Here is a 12,720-nt window from a genome sequence, read left to right as displayed (position 1 = left end):
TTGGGAGAAACTCTCTTCTTCTTCTCCTTTCACTTCTTTCACCTTTATCTTTGAACATACTAGGTATATCATTGATGAATAACCATAATCCACATAGAGGTAATTTCTTTCAATTCCATTCAGTGCAATCTATTAGGGTCAACATTTGGATTAGTCGAAAGATTCACTTTCAGCAACGCATAGTGTTTCTATTTGGTCCTGAAAGGCTCAACAAAATACTTCCTTCACCAGATCCCATCATACTACCTATTATTGACTATGACTTCTCTTTTGATGTGAATGTGGTTATTTTATTATGAATCAAGAGGATTTGTACTCACAACTAATCCCAATCGCTAGACAAAACATATACATTATTGTAAGCACAAAGCTACAGTTCCAAAGAGCAATCCGCAGCTTATTTGGACAACAAAGATTAAATATCATTAACTCATCCATTAACCCTTTTATCCTACCCATGATACGATATAATCGTAATCTCGATGTTTTCATTTTTGTTTTGTTCTGACTATCTTTCATGAGTTCTCTCCATCACGTGTGTGTTTGTAAGGAAAAGTGAGCGGCTTCTTTGGCTACATTTCTTCTTTAGCTCTAGAAGCTATGTTATCTACATCTTAGCTCTTTCTCATAACCCTTGAGCTTCCTCACAAACTCTCACAGCAAGAGGCCTGGTGCCTTCCTGGCAAGACCGCTTACTTTTTGACAACGCTGGCGTTTGGAATAGAACACATTTCTCCATTGGAATTTGTAGTATCCAACATGCGCATTGCGATATCAGAGAGATTGCTACCCAAGGATTCGATGGTTTACTAAATAGACCAATTGTTGCAGTTGGAAGAGGATCGATAAGCTAGTTTCATGTTGATGAGAGAGTTCAAGAACAAGAAAAAGAAGGCCTTTAGAATCCTTATGGGGAAGAGAAGCCACAAAGTCTTGTCCGACTTTAGTGTTTATAGCCTAGGAGATTTGGTGTTGATGTTCAATTCTCGGCAAGGATACCATAAAGGGAAGCTTAATCTCTCATTCAATTCTTGTACATGGGATCGGGTCCTTCATGCGTGCCAGACATTAGGCCTCAGGAACCTTAATTAAACTATGTAAAGGATTGTGTGCTGATTTTAAAAGGTGCGACTCTTTGTAGTGATATGCCGAAAGGGGTTCTATAAGTCAGGCGCGCTCAACATTCTACACATGTAGCAATCAGTTCTTTTGGATATGAATGATGGATGACAATGTTGTCCCAAGTCTCTTTCTACTGTTTCTTGGTCTCTTGTACCTTACCTGTGTGTATTGTTATATTCACTACGTATTTTTATGTCCCATATTACACCTTGGGTAACAGCCACTCGTAGAGTGGGGAATCTTCAAAGTATCAAGCCAAAATTAATTAAATAGACAAAAAATTTTACATATGATTGGATGTGTCATATGTTCAACCTTACACTTCAACATGGTGTGCCTTACGATTGGAGCACTAATTGGGTCAAGCCTTTACATAAAGGAAGGAATGTAAAAAACTACCATACTATAATAATTTGTTCTTTTATCACAAAGTTGTTTGGGTACGTAATGGAGATAATCATGCATTGTATACAACAATAAGACCCTTGAAGTTGTTGAGAGCTTTGAGTGTCATGGTATAAATGTGCTATACATCGTTTGGAAGCTTGGAAGAGATTGTACTATGCATTTAAGAACATGTGTAATGCGGAAAATATCAAATGTCGGATTCTCAAGAAGTACCTTTTTGACACATTGGTGACACTGATTCTTCTCTATAGAGTTGAAGTGTGGAACGGGAGCACCTCAATGTCTACTTGGAAAGAGTTTGAGAATGTCCAACAGCATTTTCTTATAAACTTTCTCCAAGTTAAGACACAAACACCATATACGCTCATACTTCTTGAGTAGGGATCACTTCCAATTAAGGTTATGGGTGTGGAAGAGTTGTGAAATATATGATAAATATGTGTCAAAACCCCTCACATCAACTTCTTACAATTGCATGGGAAGCAAGCAAAAAAGTTCCAAGATCTTAATCATGGGATGGATGCAAGACATAGTGGTTTGGGAGATGGGATGCATTGAACTTGCTACATGATGCTTCAATAGACTCCAAAGTGAATGAAGCTTTTCTACAACACCAATGTATTACGGCTTGGGAGGAATCCAGTGGGATGCGCTTCATGCATTACACCACCCATATTGCCTCCAGCTACAAAACCATGTTCTTTGCCAATAGCGGAAACCATACTCATTCTCATATGCTTGACCTTATCCCCTTAACGGCACTATCACAACCATTCGGCTTAGCTCCCACTCCTATCTTCTATGTGAGACAGGATATTGGGGCAATGGAGAAGAGTCAAATTGACATTGCACATTATAATCGCTACAAATTTGAGATATGAAAATCACAAACTTCTAGAGTACACCGCTTTTGCTCACATCCGAACTTGCTTCCCTTAGGTTTTCAGTCATGACTTAGATCTACACACTTTCCTCTCCCGCTCAAAGTGTGGGTTCTCCATTTGTGACTCTCATGACCATAATTCTAGAGCATCAAGAATCACTCTTCAACCCCATACATACTATATCACATGTATCTTTGCTCCCATCGGTCATATTTGACCTCCAAGGATGATAATAAAATCTCTCTCTCTCTCTCTCTCTCTCTCTCTCTCTCTCTCTCTCTTAATCTGTCTTTCCCATTGTTTTGTCAATTTCTTTTCTTTCTTATGAAAGCATTGAAAGCAGTGTATCGAGCATATGTCCTAAGAGGCAAGTGAGAAGGTAAGGAAGCCCCCACCAAAAGAGAGCATGAATGTTCTTTGCAAGAGGTCATCATGGTCCGCCTATACACGGGCAGGGTGTAAACAACAAGCAACAAATCTAATGTGCTATGGAGGTGATTGCATATGGGCTAGTCTCATACTATCCTTGTATGAGGAGGCCAAAGTGCACTAAACATAAGGTACATGGCACCGAAACTATTTGTGCACAAACAGGTACATTAGAACTGACAATTGTAAACATGAAGGCCATCAAGTCAAAAAAGATTCAACACAATCTTATGGGCATTCACAAACAAGGGCGCATTCAATGCCACAATGAATGTGCACTTAAGAGTATCTTCAAATTAAATGTATATTCGAACACAAAAATGTACAATCAAGTGTTATCAACTACCTTAGACAAGGGGAAGCAAGACGACCATGTCTATAAACTATCCCTCAATTTCAAGCCCTAGAGGAGAAAGACATTGAGACAACTAAGGACACCTTGGGTAACAACCTTAAGGTAGATTATGTGTGACTACATCGTGTTTCGGCCAAAGGTGGATTGTGCATGGCCAACTAGTTCTTTGTCCTTCGTTACATTCAAATACAAAAGAGCACTTAGCTTGTCGCCCATCTTGAACTAGTGTTGAATATGCTCACCTGATGGAGGCATCCTTATTTTCCACCCATGGAAAAGCCACTCATCCATGAAAAAAGATCTCAAATTTCTAAAGGACTTTGTTAACAAAATTTGAATTAAATTGTACAGTATGGGATGCATAATTTCATTTGAATAAGTTTTGTATAGGTGGAGTATCCACACACTTGAGACAACTCTTGGTCATAAAAGAGAGGAGAGGAGTAGGCCATAATAGTGAGATTCCCATAGAAGCTCAGACCTTGCAAACTTACCTTGCATTCAATAGTCTTGAATTTTCAAGCTACTCTTTTTTATGGCTTCCATTTATTTTTACCCACCAAGCCTATGGAAATTCTTTTAAACCTTTGATTGGAACTCCTAAGCTTCTAGGTTCTCTAATGGCATACAATAGCATATCACGTTAGTGCTAGTGATACAAATCTTAAAAATCTTTACTCCTTGAACTTTATTCAAGCCCAACACAATTGACTAGAGACTTTTTGACATGTTTCTAGTGCTAGAGTCTCGACACAAACTTATGTTCGATACTCAAGGAATCAATTTGAAGTGGTAAAGTCTAAATTTGACAAATTATGATACGACTCTACAAGGAATTTACGCCATCTACTCTACATGGCATATGTAAAATAAAGATTTGTCTCTATGTCCACTAGCAATCAAAGATAAAGAAAACTTTGGTTGATTCAGAAAAATAGTTATCCCATATTAAGATGATTTGAAATGATTCTCATAAGATGCTCAAAGTGTTTAGCATCTACAAAGCAATAAGAGCACAATTGCTTACTCAGAACACGGTTTTCTTGCATTTCGTACCTAGAGGAGAGATCTCATTTCTGTGCCTGATCAGAAATTAAGGATTCTCAAAAATAATTAGTGAAGTACTCCTCTTCACACCAGCATGAATCGATGGACCGTTTAAAGAAAGGTGGATGTGCCCTGTGGCAACACACCTTAGCAAGCTGAATAATTCCAATGCTAGAGAATAAGGAATCCACATAATATAGTTGAATTCCAAAGAAATATCCAGTTCTATTGAAATGTTCCAAAGACAAACTTCCAGAAGGCTCTACTATCTTCGTCTCCTAGAAAGTTCTAGAACTGTCACAGTCGCTGGTCGACTGATTCCGCAGACAGTCACCGGCTACAGCCCGCAACTATTTTTCCGCATGCTGACGTGTAATCCAGGCAAAATATTCTGTTTCTGGGTGCTAAGCTGTCAGCCTCCCAGCAACAGTGACGGCTGGGAATGGCCGTTGGTCGACCAATTCTGCAGCAGGCTCCCGGCTGCCGCCAGTCGCCTGACCTGCAGAATAGGCCTCCCAGCGCCCATACATCTACAACTAATTGTATGCTAAATACATAGGGCCATAGGCCATGTACACACACTAACTTGGTTCAATCCACCGAAAGGTACTAAGCACCTCACTTTGTAAACAGGATAATGCTAACACAAGCATGCTTATTTTTCTTCATTGCCTACTGTTCATCCCTCCATATCCCCGCATTATGTCCACCTTTTATGCCTCATTTAGGGCTCACTAAACATGATTCCTTTTCTTATCAGGATTCTAGGGTTCCGCTTTGACTCTTCAGAAATGACAAATCTAATCATTATCCCACCTTGGTGATGCCTGAATGGAGATGCTCATTTTTGTGAGTCTGAGATAGCATCCACCTCAGTGATACATAAATACAGGTGCTTCACCTACTTTTTTTGGAAAGTAATCCAATAGACAGGAGACTATCAATAATGCCATTTACATGTATCTATCTCTGAGTATGGCAATGCAAAAGTTTCCAAGAAATGATTACTAGCAATCAGTAGTACTTCATGTCCATTAATGCTATTTTTCGGTCGTGATGTAAATGACACGTAAATGAAAATCTCTGGAATTCATCCTACTAGATTGCGTTTCTTTGTTGTATTGAAACCAAAAGCTTGGACCACAAGTCCATCACCCCTTATTTGAAAGGACCCTGGTATAACTTCCCGCACTTGGCAATAGCGACATGATGTGGTGCAGACATAAATCTATTGAGGTGAACCTTATTAGATGTAGGTCCAACAATTAGAGCACGAAAACCCAGTTTTACAAGAAACACAGTGAACTAGTGGGTAAGTCTGTTTTCTAATACCTGTCTTTCAGCTATATGGGGCTTTTGGTCGGTGTTTCCCCTTCGTGATTATATACTAGTGCCAACACCTCATGGCCACTTTTAAGGGTTGTCCAGACAAGCACTCTCAGGCATTCCCTTCAGCAAACAAGCATGAAATTAATCATCCAAATAATTTAAAAAGTAATGCTGTGAAAAACGACCCGGTTGTGCTTCGACATTTGTACTAGCTTCACTCACCAACCTCAGGCTAGGTATCAATCAACAATTCAAATATCATGTTTTGTACAGCTAGAGAAAGGAAAATATAGCTGACCTTAAAAGTGCTAAAAACGCACACGTCCTTCATATTGGAATTTTTCCGCTGCTATAAGATAAGATAACTCTTTCATATGTTGATGGAATCTAAGCATGCCTCCATGGCTTGCACTCCCATAGCAAGACAGACGAGCTAGTCACTCAAATCAGAGTTGATAAAGGATTTTATAACTACAGCAAACTAACTTATTTACAAAACTACGTCTTTCCTCCCAAAAGAGCTAAGATTCAAAGTTCAGTCTGGCTCGACAAGCTCAACTCCCTTTTCCACTTCCTCAATGTCCCTTTCTCTGCTATTGCTCTGCTCAAAACTCTTGACATACTTTGGTGCAGGTGAATGGGACACTCACCTTTAATTAACCTTTCCTCTCATTCACTCTCCACTCTCTAATCTTGTTTTAAGCTGGTTATCTGTAAATGAAATCAGCTGCAATATGTCCTTTGACCTGAAGCATAGCATCAATATTCAGGTTGACATTAGGTTTCTCACCACTGGCAACTTTATTTTGGCAGCTTTATTTTAGAACTATCTCTCTTCAGCAAGCTTATGTCTGCAAAATACCAAAATAGAGCGCAGCTTATTATCAGCAAAGCTGCAAAGCTTTGCCAAAAGATGGCCCGCCCCACAATTAAAATGTCACACAAGTTGTACAAAACATTCACTTCAGTCACCTAAAATGACACCAACATTCTTTGGCTGCAGGAGAAATAATAAACTTATGTATGGCATTTGAGGTACATTACACAAACGCCCACTAATATTAAACATCCACATTTTTTGCACACGCACTCACTCCACTATTTACCTAGTCAGATCTCGATCTCTCTCTCTCTCTCTCTCTCTCTCTCTCTCTCTCTCTCTCTCTCTCTCTCTCTCTCTCTCTCTCTCTCTCTCTCTCTCTCTCTCTCTCTCTCTCTCTCTCGGATCGCCACGTATGGATCAGGAGATCGGCACCGACCTTCACGTATGGTCAAGAGATTGTGGAGTATACAGATGCATACACTTACCTTGGGATAGTCTTCACTGGGCCGAGGTTTTCTTTGGGGAGAGCAGCAAAGACTAGACTGACCAGAGCTTATGCGGCCTTGGGAGGCTTGGAGAGGATGTGTTCGCAGGTTCAGTTCCAGGAACCTCGGACAAAGTTATGGCTCTTTGATACTTTAGTAGCCTCAGCTATGATGTATGGGGTACAGGTATGGGGACCTTCTGTAGGCCAGGATGGTTGGAGACGTATGGAGAGGCCCTTGGTATCTATGATCTCCCGATTGATTAGAGCCAAGGCCTCCGTACCTCACGCGATCATTCGAGCAGAGCTAGCTGCCCCCCCCCATGGAGATTGAGGCGCTTACCAGATCAGTGTCCTTTGTGCACAGCCTATGGGATACTACTAGAGACAGATATGCTAGACTGGCCCTTGAGTCTTCCAGACAGTTAGCTCTACAGGGGGACACTTCATGCTGGTATGCACAGATGACTTCATGGTTTCAGACGCATGGCTTCACCATGGACAGGTTGCCCCCTTTCCAGTATTCTCTTCAGGCACCCTCGCTGTCTCTTACACGGGTGGAGATCACTAGACTCATTCGTTAGGACCTGATCCAGCTCGACACCAGGAGGACATGGATAGAGCCGCCTCAGGAGTTGAGCACGAAGATGGCTTTCTATAGAGAGCATCTTCTCCACCTCACAGGAGATGGGTTTGTGATTCGACCCAGCTACATGGACACACATATGTCTCATGGTTTGCGTTGTGCCATTGGTCAGATACGCACATCCTCACATCAGCTCGAGATTGAGACTGGTAGATTCAGAGGGATACGAGCAGACAGCAGGCTATGCCAATTATGCCAGAGAGAGCCAGAGACAGAGTTGCACTACATATGTCATTGCACAGTGTTCTATGAGATACGGGGGCGTTTCCACTGCTTATTCAGAGAGGGTTTTGGTCCTCTATCTAGGGTCATGAGTTATGAGGATCAGAGATGTCTTGGACTATATCTACTTGAGTTACACAGGTATAGAGACACTTTACTGGGGAGAGCTAGAGAGAGGCAGTCCCAGAGACACATTACAGATTTCTTTTCACTAGATATGGGACAGCCAGAGGAGCAGCCACCACTGCAAAGCTCGTCCCACACTCATTCGACCACTACTGGCACTCTCATCGACCGAGCATTGGAGCTACAGAGATACAGACGACCGCGACTGAGGAGAGGAGCTACACAGCATCGACGGAGACTACAACAGAAGATTCGAGCCATACTCTCTCGACATCCAGAGTGCAGATGAGGATGGATCCTCACCATTTCTTCCATCTTTGTTTCACACACTGTTACATCCAGTTTACCGGGTACCTATTGTATCAGCTGCTACACCCACGTAGTTTTAGATTGTAGTAGTAGTAGTAGTATTTTGTTCCACTTCTAGTTCTTTTCTAGTTCTTTTGTACCCAGACATGGTATTAGATTCACTATTTTGTAACTGATTGGTCTCATAGGTCATTTTGGCCTTTTGAAGACGTTAATATAACATTTCATTTCTGATCCTCACCCCTACCCACTAGCTGGCAGTACTGATGGATGGAGAAGCCCTTGGTGTCTATGATTTCTCGGATGATTAGGGCCAAGGCCTCGGTACCACATAACATTGTTAGGGCGGAGCTCGTTGCTCCTCCATTGGCACTCACTCGATCAGTTTCGTTTATGCATAGCACCTGGGCTCTCCCTAGAGACAGATATGCTCGATCAACACACTATAGTCTTCGCGACAGTTGGCATTACAGGGAGATAGATCATGTTATTCTGCAGAGATGGCATCTTGGTTTCAGTTACATGGCTTTAGTATAGACCGGCTACCCCCATTTCGGTACTCTTTGGATGCACCCTCCATCTCCCCTCTTTCACTGTCTATTCAAAGAGGTTTTTAGGATCAAAGATGCCTCGGATTATACTTATTGGAGATTCACAAACACAGAGAGAACCTCTTGAAGAGGGGCACAATGAGAGAGATCCAGAGGCAGCGGAAGATTACACATTTCTTTCAGTCACAGACAGAGGAGTTCGAGCAGCCCCCATAGTATAACAACACTAGAGGCACCAAAGGCATACTGCTTGATCGGGCGATAGAGTTGGATAGTCCTGTTGCACACGGATGAGGGGGCCCTCTCGACATCCACGCAAATTGCGACAGAGGATCCATACCATACTGGTGCAACATAGGAGCCATCCCGGATACTGATGTATATGTATATGATGCCTCGACTGTCAGAGAGCTCCATTGTATCAGCTCACCCTTTGTATTCCCCTATGTATCAACTTTCACCCCACCCCTACCCACTATTTTCTTTTCAGTTCTTTGTACTTTTTGTACCCACACCTGGTATTAAATTCACCACATGTAACCTTTTGGTCTCATAGGTCATTTTGGCCTTTTGAAGACGGTAATATTACATTTCATTTCATTTCATCTCTCTCTCTCTCTCTCTCTCTCTCTCTCTCTTTTCCTACAATTGCATGGGAAGCAAGCAAAAAAGTTCAAAAGACGCATAAAAGCAAGATTTGAGCATGGGATGGATGCAAGACATAAAGAAGTGGTTTTGTCACGTGACACATCCCAACCCTATGTGTCCGTGGACAAGCTACACCACAGCAAGGTTCGTTCAATCCGTTCAGTCAGTTTAGATTAGGAGTGATCTGGCACTTTTGTGAGTCTATTCGTAGACCGTGCATGCCCAGTCACTTAGCTTAGATGCATATCCTCCGGTTGCACACAACATGATCATCGGAATTCCCATCAGAATCCATTAGCATCAGTTAGGGGAATTTTCCAGTGCATTTAGCCTATTTTCCTATTTATTGGGATTTTCACTTATTATTTTTTAATGGCTTTCCTACAAAAGTAGGTAGGGCAATTTTGCTAAGTTAATATATAAGCAAACCAAAGTTCACACTTTCTGGCAGAAGAGGCAGTAGGAGCTTCCCGATCAACAGGCAACTTCTCAGCAGTACCCCCCCTTATGACCCATCGCCATCCACCTCCCATGCCTGGCGTTTCCTCCCACATTCCCTAGATCCAGCATCGCCAACAACCAACCTTGCCTGGCGTTTTTACCACATGTAGATCAGCCCCATCATAGCAAGTCACTTCAGCGTTTTCTCATCAAGCACTAACGCTAGACCTTACTGCCCATCCCAACGTTTTTGCCAGCAGATCATCAGCGATTTCAGCCCTCTAGACCAGCATTTTTCAGCAGGTCTTCCTCATCATTGGCAGCGTTTTCAGCAGGTGCAGATCTGCCCTAAAACGCAGCTCAGCAGGTACAAAGCATCAGCGTTTTCATCTGCAGCGTGAACCCCGAAGGAAGAGATCATTTTCAGCCATAACCACAGCAAGAAAACAGTCATTTTCAGCCTCGAAACAGCCACCGAATTCAGCGATTAGAAGATCCCAGATTTCAGCCATCAAGTCATCGTCGTCAACACCGTCATCGTCATCGGCATAGTCCCATTGCATCAGTCCATTGCATATGCATTGTACACCTTTGTGCAATCAAAGTAGACCACTCTCGCCGACGAGAGTGGGGCCTTCGGAGGAGGGCTTACAACCTCTCGGGTGTCGTATCTCTTCTCTCTCCTTCTCTCAGTCTCATTCACTTGCACGCACAATATCCACTCACTTTGTTCGTGATCATAGCACTCTCCATAAGACGGAAAGCTCTCTCTTTCCCTAAGAACTAAAAGGAACCTTGAGCAATAAAGATCACTAATCTTGAGAAAATACAACATTCATTCCGCTGCACCTAATAGCCCTAAAGAATAAAACCAACTTGCAGATGCCGGCCGAGGGGCCTAAACCCTAAGAAGAACAAGTAACAGAAGAAGAACAAGTTCGAGAGTCTGAGTTGTAAGGTGCAGCGGAAGTGAATGTTGAACTTTACACAAGATGAGTGCTCCGAACTGTGCTCAAGGGTTCCTTTTACTTACGGAAGGGACAGCCTTCCGTTCCTTTAATGAGAGAGTGCAAATGATCACAAACAAAGTGAATGACACTGTGAATGAAGGTACTGAGACAGAGAGATAGAGCGAGAAGAGAATACGACACCAGAATGTTGTCAAACCCTCCTCCAAGGGCCCCGAGAGAGGTCTATGTTATTGATTGCACAAATCTAGTACAATGGTCTAAATGCAATGGACTTGTCGATGACAATGATGACGACGACGACGACGGATTGAGATCTAAAAAACGCTAGGGTTGAAATCTGCAAATCTGCTATCTGCTGAATTCTGACGCTATCGGCGAGGACAACGATGGCGACGACGCGACGACGATGCGCTGAACACGCAAATGCTGAAATCTGCGAACAGTGGGCTGAAACTGAAAACGCTGGCTGATCTGACCGTGCGGCAAGGTGATGCTGCCGAGAAGTGAGATCTACAAGGTTATGGTCTATATCTGCGGAGTCTTAAGTGCTGAAAACTGAAAATGCTGATGCTATGGCTGGTTCCGTCGCACGGAATCTGCAAAACGCTGATGTTGATCTACAATTGCAAAAAATGCTAGGCATGTTCCTGTGATCTGCTAATGCCACGGTTGATCTGCAATCTGCAATCTGCAAAACGCCACGGCTGATCTGCTATTGGTGAAAACGCTAGGCTGGTCTTGATGGCTAAAAACGCTAGGGATTCTGCCGGTCTTGCTGAGAAGGTGCATTGCAAGCATATCTGCTTCTTCTGCTTCTTCTGCCTCTTCTGCAAGAAAGTGCTAGCGCTAGGTTTCTTTTAAAGAGACTAGCAAATTTGCCCTACTCGCTTTCCCAACAAAGTCACTTATTAATAATAAGTGACAAATGGCCAAATAGGGAAAATGGGTTTTGTGCACTGTAAAATGCTCATGATGGCTACTGACTGTAATTCTAATGATCATGATGTGAGCAACCAGAGGATATGCAACTACTCTAAGTGTGGACATGCACGGCCTGCGCACAGGCTCACAAAGGTACCAGAACACTTCCTAAGGTGACCTGAACCCTAGACCTGAAGTAGCTTGTCCACATGCACATAGGGTTAGATGTGCACGTGACATGAGTACCACACACTACTGGAGTGCTCAGCTTTTGGTCACACCCGAACTTGCTTCACTCACATTTTCAGCCATGACTTAGACCCTTCACACTTTCCTCTCCCAGCCACAGTGTCGGCTCTTCATTGCGACTCTCATCACCACAATTTTGGAGCATCAAGAGTCACTCATCAGCCATACACATACTACATCACATGTAACTTTCGTCCCATAGGTCATATTTGACCTCCGAGGACGATAATAAAATCTCTCTCTCTCTCTCTCTCTCTCTCTCTCTCTCTCTCTCTACCAATCCAAGATCCCATAGTATATATCTTTGTTTTGTACTGTTGTTATTTTGTTACTCTGACTTTGTATCAGATCCACCACCTTGTAACTTTCTGGTCTCATAGATCACTATGGCCTTTTGAAGACATTAATATAACATTTCATTTCTCTCTCTCTCTCTCTCTCTCTCTCTCTCTCTCTCTCTCTCTCTCTCTCTCTCTCTCTCTCTCTCTCTCTCTCTCTCTCTCTCTCTCTCTCTTTGTGGGATAGTTTCTCTCATCGTCCTCATGTGACCTGACCTGACATCCCACAAGCCGAAAGTGCTGCTTGAGATTCCTTCGTATGAGAGCTTGTTAAATAGTCGACATCGAATAGTAAATGCTGAGGAGGCTGATTTTTTCTAGGTGCCATTCCTGGGTGCTTCCCTTATTGCATGTGCTCATGACACTCCTGATCTTTCCATGAAGGTGTGCTTCTGTAGCAAGTCACACAAGGTTCTC

General features: G+C 42.7%; 1 protein-coding gene across 3 annotated transcripts in view; it reads right to left on the bottom strand.

Annotated features, from left to right (window-relative positions):
* Nucleotides 1-5,543: 5,543 nt before the first annotated feature.
* Nucleotides 5,544-12,720, bottom strand: part of LOC147464557 (Radical SAM superfamily protein) — a 57,967-nt gene continuing 50,790 nt past the window's right edge. Inside the window, exon 11 of one of the 3 annotated variants that reach the window (XM_086515575.1) lies at nucleotides 5,544-5,694. The gene's annotated coding sequence lies outside the window, so the exon portion shown is untranslated. Of the gene's footprint in view, nucleotides 5,695-5,792; nucleotides 6,426-12,720 lie in introns of those variants that run through there. The other 2 variants (XM_086515556.1, XM_086515566.1) reach the window with 2 other exon arrangements.

The sequence above is a fragment of the Adiantum capillus-veneris genome, chromosome 1 (assembly GCF_014529385.1).
Source record: "Adiantum capillus-veneris isolate H3 chromosome 1, ASM1452938v2, whole genome shotgun sequence".
Taxonomy (NCBI): domain Eukaryota; kingdom Viridiplantae; phylum Streptophyta; class Polypodiopsida; order Polypodiales; family Pteridaceae; genus Adiantum; species Adiantum capillus-veneris.
This window is presented reverse-complemented; position numbering and strand designations above follow the sequence as displayed.